This window comes from Nesoenas mayeri (assembly GCF_963082525.1).
Source record: "Nesoenas mayeri genome assembly, chromosome: 3".
Classification (NCBI taxonomy): domain Eukaryota; kingdom Metazoa; phylum Chordata; class Aves; order Columbiformes; family Columbidae; genus Nesoenas; species Nesoenas mayeri.
In genome coordinates, this window is record NC_137544.1 from 88,782,701 (window position 1) to 88,795,211 (window position 12,511).

Here is a 12,511-nt window from a genome sequence, read left to right on the forward strand (position 1 = left end):
GAGGAATGGGAAAGGTAGGACAAAAGTGACATTTTTCAGCTGGGCAGCTAGATAAAGTGAATACCCAAGTACTTTTTTACCACTACAAAAGCTTGTATTTGGTTGATAATGTTTCAGAAACAATGTTCTGGGAGAGAACTGGAAGGAGAGACAACAGCCTTAGTAAGCAGAAAGAAGTGGAGGTGTTTCACGGTGGAAAAGAAAACAGAAAGGTGAGATCAGCAGAGACTTTTCACCCAAAAGACTTAATTCATGGTGTGCAGACTGCCAGCCTGCTCGTGCTGTTCATTTAGAGGAAAGCACTGAACTTTTCTTTAATAGCAGTCATTCGTTTTATAGGGGTGTCATAACGTCACATGCTTGTCATATTCTACAAAGGTACTAGAAGATAATTAACCAACTCTAATGAACCTCAGCACAGTCAAGTATTCTCTTTCAAGATTCAGCTGCATAAAGGTCACCAATTCTGAAAAATTAACTGCTTGATCTGATAAGGCTTTGCAGTACCTCTCCTTTTGAAGTTGAACTTAAGTGATCCTCAGATATTACCTATCATTTATGTAAGATCACTTCTATCCTGTAGTTGCTAATGTCCTACTTAATTTAAGCTCTTTTGCAGCATGATTTTCTACACAGTATTCACCTAGTCCTCCAGATAAGACTTAAAAATATAATCTCTTTTTTCAACAATAAAATTGGAACATGTAACATTGAGGTCCCAGAAGAATAAGGTGCTCATTCCTGTTATTATTGGAAATCACAGTGACATTACATTAGTAGTAGAGCAGCAGCATGCTGGGTGCCCAAGAGAGAATTCTTACTGCTGTGGAGGCTGGAAAACACCCAAAAGCAGTGTGCCTCAGTTTGCAATCTGATTTCACATGCAGGCTAACTACCTAGCCAGTACAGAGAGATAAGATCAAATGGCAAAAGTCTATGGTTTTAGGGCTCTTGAAAGAAAGAGAGGATTTAAGCATAGTTGAATGAAGAGGATGAAGCATGTGATTAGTACATTAATGGGAAGAAATCAGAAGACCAGAATAACACAGGCAAAAAAGAAGTACATGAAGTGAGAGAAGACTAGGATTAAGTGTACGGGAATATCATAGGTTAGCCTGTTTTAAAGATGTTCACACTTGAATTCTTCATCTGAGCTACTAATGGACAGTCCGGGGTCGTTTGATACATACGCAGACAGAAACCCTGATGAGTTGTGCCTGTCCCTGACAGGAGCTCTGAAACCCAGACATGCACAGTAGATCTGGGAGGCCCACAATCACTGCTGTAATCCTATTTGAACTAGGGCACGGTTGCATGCGCTGTTGCAGGATGTAGCTCAAAGTTTTCAAGTCACACACTAGTTATCACAGCTATTACATATCACTGTCTCTTTAAGGGAATCAATATCAGCAACCTCAAATATTTCAGGCTCCACTCCTATAAATAACAGAAGAATCACTTGGAGATCGCATAGCTTCCTTTATATTTAACTAGTTGCCATAGCATCTCTACTGCAAAACTGTGATAGCTATGGCTACCTAAAGGATGTCTAACCGTTGTCAATCATGTTTCTCTCTCTGCAAAGTGAAAAGAAATAAGGATAGGAAATTAAGCTTCAAATAATTTTCTCAAAGCATGGCTAAGACTGTCTGATGAGGTCCCATGCCTTTTTAGAAAGTATCAAGTCAGAAAAATCCAAGTTTATGAACACAAGGAATGAAGAATTAAAGTACATGTTCAGGCAACCTTTACCCTACCTAGCTTGGGGAATAGCTCCCACACTGGAGGGTAACTTTGAACTGTGCAGAGGGGGTGGCTACACTTGCCCTGCAGCCAAATTCCTGGCGCACCTCACCCCAGAACACTAGATCTCTCAAATTTGATAAGCCCTTTGCTTCTTTTTTATAGTCTCTTAGCCTTTATGTACTTGATGCAATCTAACCCTACACTCACCTGCCATTAAACTTGTCATGCACAGACAGCTACAGGCCAGCTGTTGACATTCTTATTTATAGGACAGATTCAATGTAGTGCCTAAGAGGTGTAGGAGCTCTTGAAGATACAGGAAGCCCTCCTTTGATCAAATGAGTGTCCCTGTCAAGGAATTTGCTACCCCATTCACAGATGGGAATGGTCCATCCAGATCACCTTTTAACATGAATCACAGGTCTGTTGAACTGCTGTGACCAATCCTTCTGGCTAATCACACCTCATACAGGCACATGATTCCAGTGCTATCCAGGGAAGGGCAAGTGCCAAGGTTTTGCAGATACATTCTTTGATCCTTTATTTCCCTTTTTTTTCCAGATGTGGGAATTATACCTGAAGCATGCTTGAAGGGCATGAAATAAATACCAGTGGACAGCTTTAACTTTGCATTGGTGATGCCTTCTCCCAGCAAACATATGATCTGTCAATGAACTTATGCAAATCCCTGATGTGGGAGCTGGCCAAGGATCAGGTCTTCCTATCTAGAAGGAATAAAATGAAGCAGAAAGCTGAGCTGGGAGATGCTAAATCATCGATGCTTCATCCTTGTGATGCAAGGATTAGATCAGGATGAACTCAGAATGCCCTTTGAACTAGATGTACACAGGAATTTGAATTAACATGGTTGAAGGTCAGAAAGATTCTTTTCCTGCTAATATTTTTTTAATGAAAAGACCTAATCTCCAATAAGTCTGTGGCAAACCATTTCTCAGCACTATTGTCTGGAAAGGAGCACTTACTTAGCCATTTGTCACTGAAAAGTGTGCATCAGTTTTTATATAAAAATAATCTTTGCATGGGTTTCATGATTTAAAAGATGATGAAATACAAAAGAGGATGAAATGTACCTCTACTTATGACAGTCTTTCACTACTTCAGAGTCTATCTTGCTTTAGAATAAATTGCTTTTAAACCGTATGAATGGTACTTTGGCTTTCCTTTGTAGTACATCAATGAGTGCTTCGGAAACTCTGTGGGCTAAAAAATTAAGTAAACCAAACTGTTCAGAACAATAAAAATAGCCTCTTGGTCTGCTGAGTTTCCATCACCTGGCTGCTTGCTGTAGTTCTCTTTCGTATGAGTCAGTGTGAGCAGGACAGTTTGCTCAGCTGAATTATCTACCGGAGCTCAGGCTGTGTTGTGAGCAATGTGTGTTATAAACCAAGTTATAGGCAATGTGATGCAACCAAATATTTGCATACCACGGAGGTATGTGCGCTATAAATACATAAAAGCAAACGGACACGCTGTTTTTCCTGTGGTTACATTGGTTATTTACCATAGCAGGTGTCAGCCTCTTGAACAATTAAGATATCAACTAAGTTTAGAAATGGCTTGTATTTATTTATGTCTGTCAGGTATGTGGGTAATATTGAGAAGAACCTACCATTAAAGGGCATTAACCAGCATTGTCTATAAGTCTACTACATGATAGCAGAACCACTCCTAAGCTGCTCTCCTGGTATTTGAGTTTCTTTCATTAGCACATAAGAGAACATTCAGGTGCTGTTTTCGAGTTTTTGTGGGCATGTACCAAAAAGCAGGAGAAAAACTAAAATGATAATGTTGAAATCACTAATGAAGTAATAGAAACACCTTTTCAGTAAATACATAAGTTTGAGGTTAGAACAAAAGATCAAGAGCAAGGCCTCCTGAGTTTTGTTCTCTGATCTACTGCTAATGCTGAACATCCTTGCACAGGCCCCTTGCCAAGCTCCTAGGGAAGCTCCTGAAAGCACAGTCCCGCATTTACATCCTCCTCTCTTCTTCCACCAAGGGTGCATCTCAGAGACATGGAATAGATCAGTCCTATGAGATCAACAATGGACAAATGCAGTGTATTGTCAGAAAGGAACATGTATGCTCATGACTTTACTTCTTTGCCCACTTCCCCTCCAACACAACAAAGAAGCAACAAACCCAACAAAACACTACAGAACATTAAAATCATGCGAGACAATGCTGAGCATACTACAGGGTTGTCTGCACTCATGATTTCTTTCCTATTTATCACATTTCAAAGTAGCATCACATTTTAAACTACTGCGTAAAGTTGGTCAGTGGCTGAAGTACTTCAAATTACTAAGTTCTAATTGCATATTAACTATCTAAAACACATTTTCATATCATAAAGGTTGATTACAGACTTCATTTTAAGGACCCTCCAGCTACTATGAGAACAGACAGTAGAGCTGTTTTCCCAGCTCTCTCATGGTAAGTGGAGGACAGTGAGAGCCTATTTGAGTGCTGCAAACTTTTCTTCTGAGACTTCAGGGTCTATTTGGATGCCAGGCAATCCAAAACTTTTTTCAAAGATGGATTGGTCCAACTTTTGTTCAGTCAAACTGAGAAAAAAAAAAAAAAAAGGAGAAAGTGAAAAAAAAAATCAGTCTATTTGGCTGTTTTGAATTATAACACCTGTTTTCCTCTTTGCTCCTCAGCTAAATTGCAGAGGTAATGTCCTGCAGAGATAATCCACTACCAGCTTGGATCTGCCCTGAGAAAGACTTAAATTTCTCTTTTCTGAAGCATATGTGCCAGCATTTTCTATTATTACAGTATAGAAAGAGCTCCATAGGTGTAAGCAGGAGATAAACTCTTTGTGCTAAAATAAAATTCTTCAGCTGGATTTTATAGAAGTTGAACAAGGGAATTGTTACAATCTCTTCTGCCATAATTATCTATTAATTTATGAACATGGATTCGCCAAAACCAACACTTTCCAGCATCAACCATTTAAATTCAGGGGAAGATGAAGCCTTTTGTGAGCAAAGTGGACAAAGAGAGATTCAAGCAGCAAAGCGTCCACAGAAATAACACCTTCCAACCCATTAGTGGAAGAACAAAACCTTCATGAATGAGTAAAAAGGGAAAAAATGTTGGCTTCCTAACATCTTGTGGTGGCATCCCTTCACAAGCTCTGTTGTGGCTGACATCTGTCCATCTTCCCTCAGGTTTCCTCCTGTACTACTTCATTAGGCCATATACTGATTTCCAAGCTGTGACTTGTTATACCACTTGTGGCACTTTGATCAACACTTAGATTATCAGATGTAACTTCAGTGATATATAAATTAATTATATATATTTTGTGTGTTCAATAAAGGGGCATACCTAAAACAAGAAAGACCTTCAGTGCCCTTTCCATTAATAGTACGCTTGATCCCAGATCATGAAACCTACATGGTAGAGGAAGTTCAGTCTCTATTAATTCCCAGTGAGTTGAAGTTCAAAGCAGTCCATCGAGAGCACTGAAGTTTGCAGGGTTGCTTTGGGCTCTGCAGTCAGTGGCTTCATCTCTGTGGCTCCTTTGCAGACAAATTTTAACCTATATCACCAGCACAGTGGTTTCCTAATTGCAGTGTAAATCACATGTGGCAGTTTTAGAAATTTCTATGGAGTTGCTTTCACTTTTAGATATCTCTCAAATCCTCCTTCTCTTCCAAAACAGCAAAAAGAAGGCAATTATCCCCTTTCACAAGAAGCAAGACAGATTCTGTGACTAAACTAGGCAGATGGAAAGAGTTAACAGAGCAGGTCCTCTTTTTCTATCAAGGCTAACTTGGTACCTGAAGTGATGGTGATATGTGGGGAAGGGGTTTGCTAAGGACTCCACAGTGGCAGTGTTGGTGATGCAGGAGTCTGGAAACACAGGAAAAAAATTGGATTTTTTTGACAGATGTACAGTTTCCAGATGTGAATGCCATTCATATCTGAATAAAGTATATATTGCCTGCATTTCTGTTTCAAAATACTTAAAAAGCTTTTTCCATTCTGTTTCAAAATACCTATAAAACCTCCCTCAGATCTTCTCTGCCTGTGTTGGGCAGGAGCAATATACTCCTATCCCCACAGCCCAGAGCTCCAGGAGCAGGAGCCAGCAGAGAAGTGTCTGGCAGTGACAGCGCAGCATTCAGCTGTGCAACACTCCTATCCTCCTAATGCATTTCACACTCAGCAGATTGAATTGCTTTGGTCTTCTCATTTCTTTTTCTTCCAGCAAACAAAACAACTTTTTTCTCCCTCCTTTTCCTTGACAAAGAGTTTTGCCATATGCTCCAAATCAATTGCAACCTTCTCAATGCTTTGTTACCGCCCACATCTTGGGCTGCATTCAAAAAAAATGGCAGCTTAAGCATTTCTGTTTCTTCTCCAACCAAACTAAAATTGAAACATTCTGTTCATTAATTCAAGGGTTAATGTGTCTTATCACTCCTCTCTTACTCTGCATATAAGCAACTTCTTAACTAGACCTGAAGCAATCCCTTGCTGTAGCTAACACATCTAGCTGACACATTTTTTTCATTCTGCATGGATAGTTGTCATGAACAGAAAGGAATTTGCTCAATTCTTTCACTGATCAACATTATTTATTGACTTAAGATATACGTCCTTGATTATCCTCATTTGATTTAATGCTGCACTTTATGAAGTTCTCTCTCTTCCTATGTGTTGCCATTAGTCTTTCTGTGTCCACACAGTCAGCAAGGCCAGGGGCCTGACCTTTTTATTGGTAAAACTCACACTGAGTTCTCCTGTGAGCATCCCCTAGTGAGCATCACCCTGGCCCAAAGGATAGGCAGAGGTAGGGGTACCCTCTGCTTTCAGCAGCAGTGGAGTCTTAGATGAACTTCATCTTCTGCCTGGTTCTGGCAAATAGCTTTTGGGCCATGCTGTTCTAGGTATTACTTAGGGCATAAGGTATCCATATACCATACTAACTTCTAGTAAGGACATATTTATAGCAGTAGAATGGTCCTACATTCAGATATGGTGAACTACCTATTAACTAACTGCACTGACAAAAACACTTTGTTTGGGGAATAATTGGTTCAACCTTTGAATACTTGCTGGCACATCACATACTGGTGAGGAATCGTGCCCCTTTCCTCCCCCTAGCTGATAAAAGTAAATCACACAGAAATCTCTTGGGTACTTCAGGATGTGATTTATCTAGAGGGATAGGAATAAGAAGGCAAATATTCAGAGCATGAAAACTTAATTGCTTAGGTTTGACCCAAGATTTCTACCTCCACTACCCCACTTTGTTCCTTCCCTCTCTTTCTCCAAGGGTACAGGCCACTGGGGAGGTCACTCTGTACCTGCAGATGGGAAGAAGTGATGCCAGTGCAGTTCCTCATGCTGTGTGTCCAGCCTCAGTGTAGTGCTCTGTATTCCCCAGATTCCCCAGTTCAAATGTGTTTTACGGGTACCCAGCTACTACTTTTCAAACTGGTTTCACTGAAACCTTCCAGTTATTTGATATGTTCAGTTTTCTTCAGTTCCTGTGTGTAGTCATTCCTGGAATGGAGAGTTGCATTTTCAAGTTCTATATTCATTTTTTACTTATCTGATATTTGCTGCAACTTGACTTTGTTTCTATTAAACTACCTGAATATACCAGTGAGAATTTTCATAGAAAGCAAAAGAAAAAGGATGCAAGCCCAGAAGAAATAGTGAAAGATAACGTCACACATCTACTGATTGAGGTGAAGTTAAAAAAGAACAAGAAAAAACAGGGAAAGAAAAAAAAAAAAAAGAAAATTAATCCTTCACGTCATCTAGTTTATTTAATTCAGCTGCTTAGTTTACACCCATAAGGTATGTCTCCATTAGGAAGATTGTTGGTATAGCTATCCTGGTATAATTATATTAATGGACAAAATCAATGTAAATGTCGAAATTAAAAGCCAAAGCAAATTTTTTTCTCTACTACTCCAGGTCTGCTTTTTCATTGTAAGAGGATAAGCAGCCAAAGTAACCTGGTGTAGTTCAATTTACATCATGTGATAGAAAAGTGTTTCTGTCATAAAAGTTTTTTAATAGCCTTAGTACTTGCCTTAGGTAAAATACATTAAATACTTTCCTTATGTTAATCCTCAAAGACAGACTGTAGGAATGTTATATGACTGCAAATAGAAGAAAGCAGTTCTGAAAGGAAGGAAAAAGTGAGCCATTCACTGGAAAATTTGAGAACAGCTGAATATAACAGATAACACTACAGGAGGAAATGCAAATTCTCCCCACCTCTTCTCTTCAGCTCAACATCCGTCTTAGCTCAGTTGATCCTGTGGAACTAAAGCCTATGAAACAGAGTTACATTATCTCTCCCTTGCTATCTGGAGTGTTAGGAGTTAAGTTATTGATGTTTGTATAGTGCGTTGGCTTCTGGAGATACAGGTCCCATAGAAGTATTACCACTTCAAAGAGGGCATCAGCTCAAAAAAAGGATGAGCTGGAATGACATGAGACAGTGGGGTAGATCTGCACTCATCTGAGTGAGCAAAGGCAGATGTTATTTGGATGCACTTTATATTGTTACATTTATAAGGGACAAAGTCCTGAGTAGCCATACTTATTCATTTCAGTTCAGTGATTGTTGCCAATATCTGTTTCCATAAATTTGCGATTTACAGAAGGTAAAGACTAAGTATGCAACCTGATTACATGGCTTGAGGTCTAACTCAGACCTGGAGCTCAGTTTCCTAAGCGCTTTGTTGGACAAATGGCTAGAATTCGCTGTGTCCTTAAGGCAATTTACAAATTGTAATTGCAGGTGCACTGCACAAGTGTAAAGAGAGAGCTACATTAGTGTCAACATGTTTGCAATTTTCTAGATTCAAACTGAAAAGTTTTGGTCTACCTCAGAGAATCAGTAAGTATGTTGATCAGAAGTGCAGTATCTTGTTTTTTACCAGACGAACGCTTATGCCATTAGAAGCCCCAGATAAAGTTGTCTGACACTAATATAAACTATATTGCTTCTCAACCAAATTAACTGAGCAGCACTTTTAGTTGATATCTTTGTATTTGTGATAAAGTGTGGGGAAAGGTTGCTTACTTTGACTATACAAATACAGTAAAAGCTGCAAAACTTCCTAGTGCAAAGAAGGCTTTGCTCATTGAATCTCCTTTTCCTGAATGCAATGCTTGTTATTCTGGTGATTTTTTTTTGTTCAGTGTAGATAAGGTTTTATCATCCTTCTCTGGAGTGCCAAATGGAGGGGCAATTGCAATTAACTCTTCGTTGGCTGAAGGCAGCTGCAGGGTGTGTCACTACAATTTCCAATTTTTCATAAGCATCAAGACTAGAGGAGAAAAGGCGTCTCAGCCTGCTCTGTAAGCAATAACAAACATAGAAGAGGAATGCTGTTTATTTGGTGCAGCTGGAAAGAATGAAGATGATCTTCTTCCTTTATCCCTTTCAGGAATTCAGACCACTGTTAGGTAACAAGAAAACTATGCTAATAATTTTCCACCTAAGTAAGCAAGCATTTCACCACTGATGCTGCAACGGGCTTCTCTATTGCTGCCAAGTGGCATAGGTAATGGATGAAGCCCCTATAGTGATCCCTGATCTGCAGAGAAACTTTTCTGCCCAATTGCACTGTAGAGATTAAAGCATTTGAAGATGCTGAGTAGAGGAGTAGTCAATTCAAGTCAAATATCTCTTTCTCTTTTTTTTTATTTTTTAAATTTTTTTTTATTTTTTATTTTTTTAAACAGGGCTAACATGATTTAAGTGTTTAGCTTTAGGACATGATCCATTGCTACACTATATTTCTTCCCTTGCTTAGACTACATTTTTTTTACACCATTAGATGTAAAATTTGTATTTCTCCTCCTCAGGATGTGATTCTCAGAAGTAACATTTCTAGGTTCTTTACTCAATTCTCTGGTCACATTGGACTCGGGGATTTGGGGCTGCATGTCACTCTTAGTGTCAGGACAGCTGGAGTCTGCAATGTGAAGTAGCATTCTGCTTTGTAGATTTAGCCTTTGCTTGCTAGCGATGATGAGGGTGACTCCAGACAGAGGGGTGCAGATGGTCCCAGGGCTGGTCTGCTTGCTCCCCGGGCTGCCTGGATGTGAGCCAGTTCTGATGCAGAAGTAATGGCCTCAGCATGGCACTTCCATCTGAGTTCAAATCCTCTGCCTCTCAGCAAGGCTTCTGTGCTCAGGGGCAGGACCATGGTAACATAACTGCATGGTTTCTGGTTTGGATCTGGCAGCCAGGAGAGACCATGGGGACAGCAGATGTGTGGATGTTTGCAGTGGACTAAAGCTGTGCTTCAGTTTCATCACAAATACTGAAGGATTCAGTTTCAGAGGAGCCTGGGAAGAGTGACAAAGATATTTTGATTTTGGGCAAATAGTGTTTTATTCAAAATGACAATATGAAGATCACGACTATGCAAAAGCAGTGGTGAGGTGGTGCACTCAGCAGACCAACCCATGAGATAGTCATGTGGGCACCACTATCGAAAGACTGAGGTCTAGAAGGGAGAGTCTAATATTGAGTTATGTGAGTGCCAGTGGAATTTCCAAAGGGATTTTAATGGAGGTCCCGAAGAAAAGGATCATTGTAGGCAGGAAACAGTACTAATCATGAAAGGTTCTTTGTAACTCCAGTAGATAAAACAGCAATAAAGTTTGAGGAACCTGAGATATTCCTTGTAGCTGTCTTGTGATGGGCTAAGACTGGAAGAGAGAAGCTGTAAGGGGAAATGTTGAGCGGCTTTGTCACTCCCTTTAACATGCAAAAAGAGCCTGGTTTGTGGCTAACAACATTGGTTCTGTACTTCTGCAGTTGCGGGCAATACTGTAAGATACCTCTCCTCCAAAAGACTCCACACGCCTTCTGCTCCATGCTCTACCACAGACCACAAATCTCTCTACCGTACCCTACAGCAAACTTCTGTAGGGAAGGTTACAACACAAACTGTGCCGTAGGAAGGCATCAGGGTATCAAAGTGTGTTACTGGTGCCCTGCATTATTGCCCTATAGAGGATATATTAGATAAACAATACACAAGATTTAGGAGTGTGACCCTGCATTACAGAAAAGACAAAATAAAGAGATAGATAGATAGATAGATAGATAGATAGATAGATAGATGATAGATAGATAGATAAAACAATTATTGGCAGGTTGAAATGAGGGAAGGTTCTTTCCAGACCCTACGTTTGGTAACTGATAGACCTTACTTACACACTGGTGGCATTTGGGTTTTCCAGTACCAGTATCACTGGGAGTAACAGTGCATGCTAGCAGCCATCTGGCCAAACTGAAGGGTCACCAGTAGATGCAGAGACCTCCCCCAGACAAGTGATAGAAAACGGGAAAATTCTGAAATGGGAAAACTAAGCTATTATGTTTCATCCTTCAGGATATGGCCTACCTCTCTGACATATGGTGCAAATTAAGTGCAAACGCAGTATTTTCCATCATCTCCTGCTGACTTTTGAAGTATTCGAAACAGGGTCTATCTTATTCTCTGTGTATAACTATTTGGGAAAACAGCATTCTGCTGTTAGTGCTACTGTAACACAACTCTGTATCATGGTACGGCCCTTAAAACACAAGTCATATTTTCCCCTCAGGACTTTTGCCTGATAGACGGTCTCATTATCACAGGAATGGCCCACATCTTTTCCTTATCTCTCCTGAGTCAGCATGGCCAGCCAGTAGTTCAGCACTGAGCTGCCAGACCTCACCTTCAGCTGGGACTGGGTGTTGGTTCACTTGCACAATCTGCTCAGGCTGCACTGCCACAATATGGGGATTTCAGCAATGAACCTGCTTGGGGAGCTCCTGCCCCAGTCCCATCCCATCCAGCTCCAGCTGCTTGTTCATATCAGCTGCTCCACTGTGTCAATAAAACATTCATGGGACCATGCTGGGAGCCACAGCACTGAAATGAACCTCAGTGAAAACAGCTCTTTGAGGGAAGGGAGAGATGCACCTATTTGCAACTCATCTCCATTCACTGGTCTAGCTCATGGGAAGGCCCCACAAATAGCTGTGTCAGCAGGAGTGAGGGACCAGTCTGCAGAGGTGTGGGGATGGTGCTTCCATAACCATGACAGGTCAGTGCCACCTTCACATGGCACTGTTGCCAGGTTGCTTAGGTTGCTGTATGACCACCTCCGTGCTCCCATTTCTTCCAAGAGAAGGAAGGAAATTGCTAATGGTCACCTTGTCAGCATGTGCAAATTTGTAAGAGGCAAAGACTTATAAGGGAACTCTTATGTACTGTTAATTACCTCTTTTTGACTGACTATAAATAGCTTAAACTCCTGTTACCAGCTTGAGAATAATCTTTCATTTTGTTATAAGAGGAATGTCTTTGCTCTTAGGTTTATTTGAACAGTTTCATTAAACATGGGCTGAAGTAGAAAGCAGGGAAAATTAATTAAGCATATCTGGGTGTGAAAGTGAGAAGGGAATAGCAAGCTCTAAACAGGAAGGTGTATCAGTTTAACATAGTACAACACTGCACAGATTTACTTAAACAATGTGATTCGGCATAAGGACATTCTGACATTGGCTTATGTCTTGTTTTCACTGGATGTATGCCACAGAAGACATACATAAATTAAAACTACATGTGCCAGTACTTGGGGTTGGAATGATCTAAGACACAACATCATAACTTCATTTAAATACAGCAAACCCTTTGAAAGATACGTGTTTTAATTCCCATGTATGTATTTAAACTGTATCTTCTTGTGGGATCTG